Source organism: Arachis stenosperma, chromosome 10 (genome assembly GCF_014773155.1).
Source record: "Arachis stenosperma cultivar V10309 chromosome 10, arast.V10309.gnm1.PFL2, whole genome shotgun sequence".
Lineage (NCBI taxonomy): Eukaryota > Viridiplantae > Streptophyta > Magnoliopsida > Fabales > Fabaceae > Arachis > Arachis stenosperma.
In genome coordinates this window covers 118,781,656-118,783,631 of record NC_080386.1, presented here as the reverse complement: position 1 = coordinate 118,783,631, position 1,976 = coordinate 118,781,656, and the positions used below count along the sequence as shown (strand labels likewise).

At 35.7% G+C, this 1,976-nt stretch overlaps 1 non-coding gene across 1 annotated transcript; it reads left to right on the top strand.

The window, feature by feature from the left end:
- The first annotated feature begins 261 nt into the window (after positions 1-261).
- Positions 262-365, top strand: LOC130958414 (small nucleolar RNA R71). The gene has a single exon (XR_009077537.1). It is a non-coding gene; the product is annotated as a small nucleolar RNA R71 (small nucleolar RNA).
- Positions 366-1,976: the final 1,611 nt, after the last annotated feature.

The following is a 1,976-nucleotide window of genomic DNA, read 5'->3' as shown; positions in this document are numbered from 1 at the left end:
GTCAATATCTTGTTCTGAGCCAATATGGCATTCAGAGCATCAATCTCAAGAACTCCTTTCTTCTGACTTGTCCCATTGTTCACAGGATTCCTTTCAGAAGTGTACATGAATTGGTTATTTGCAACCATTTCAATTAGCTCTTGAGCTTCTGTAGGCGTCTTCTTCAGATGAAGAGATCCTCCAGCAGAGCTATCCAAAGACATCTTGGACAGTTCAGAGAGACCATCATAGAAAATACCTATGATGCTCCATTCAGAAAGCATGTCAGATGGACATTTTCTGATCAATTGTTTGTATCTTTCCCAAGCTTCATAGAGGGATTCTCCATCCTTCTGTCTGAAGGTTTGGACTTCCACTCTAAGCTTACTCAATTTTTGAGGTGGAAAGAACTTTGCCAAGAAGGCATTGACTAGCTTTTCCCAAGAGTCCAGGCTTTCCTTAGGTTATGAGTCCAACCATGTCCTAGCTCTGTCTCTTACAGCAAAAGGGAATAGCATAAGTCTATAGACCTCAGGGTCTACCCCATTAGTCTTGACAGTGTCACAGATTTGCAAGAATTCAGCTAAGAACTGATGAGGATCTTCCAATGGAAGTCCATGGAACTTGCAATTCTGTTGCATTAGAGAAACTAATTGAGGCTTAAGCTCAAAGTTGTTTGCTCCAATGGCAGGGATAGAGATGCTTCTCCCATAGAAGTCGGGAGTAGGTGCAGTAAAGTCACCCAGCACCTTCCTTGCATTATTGTTGTTTTCGGCTGCCATGTCTTCTTCTTCTTTGAAGATTTCTGTTAGGTCCTTTACATAGAGTTGTGCCTTAGCTTCTCTTAGTTTTCGCTTCAAGGTCCTTTCAGGTTCAGGGTCAGCTTCAACAAGAATGCCTTTGTCTTTGTTCCTGCTCATATGAAAGAGAAGAGAACAAGAAAGTGTGGAATCCTCTATGTCACAGTATAGAGATTCCTTGAGGTGTCAGAAGAACAGAAAAATAGAGAGAAGAGGTAGAAGAATTCGAACTTAATTAGATAGAGTTCGAATTGTGCATTTAGAAGGAGTCGTACTCCATAAATAGAAGGATGTGGGAAGAGAGGAAGAAATTTTCGAAAATCAAGTGAAATATTTTGAAAACATTTTTTTTTTAAAAATTAATTAATTTTCGAAAATCAAGAGTGGAGAAGAAATCAAGTAATTTTTGAAAAAGATTTTTGAAATGAGAAATCAAAAAGATATGATTTGAAAACTATTTTGAAAAAGATGTGATTAAAAAGATATGATTGAAAAGTTATGGTTTTAAAAAGATATGATTGAAATGATATGATTTTGAAAACAATTTAAAAAGATTTGATTTGAAAACAATTTTAAAAGATATAATTTTAAAAAGTAATGACTTGCTTAACAAGAAAAGATATGATTCGAACATTAAACCTTTCTCAACAGAAAAGGCAACATACTTAAAATGTTCAATCAAATCATTAATTGTTAGTAAGTATCTTTGAAAAAGGAAAGAAATTGATTTTGAAAACATTTGATTGAGAAGATATGATTTGAAAAAGATTTGGTTTTGAAAAACTTTGAAAACTTGAAAAAAATTGATTTTGAAAACAAAATCCTCCCCCTTGTGCCATCCTAGCGTTAAACGCCCAGAATGGTATCCATTCTGGCGTTTAACGCCCAAAATGCTACCTTTTTGGGCGTTAAACGCCCAACCAGGTACCCTGGCTGGCGTTTAAACGCCAGTCTGTCCTTCTTCACTGGGCGTTTTGAACGCCCAGCTTTTTCTGTGTAATTCCTCTGCTGCATGTTCTAAATCTTCAATTCCCTGTACTATTGACTTGAAAATAGAACCAAGGTCAAATAAACAAGGCATGCAAGACACCAAACTTAAGATTAGACTCTAGACTCAAACAAGAAACATAAAATATTTTTGGTTTTTATGATTTTGTAATTTTTTTGTGCTTTTTCGAAAATTATATGAAACTAGAA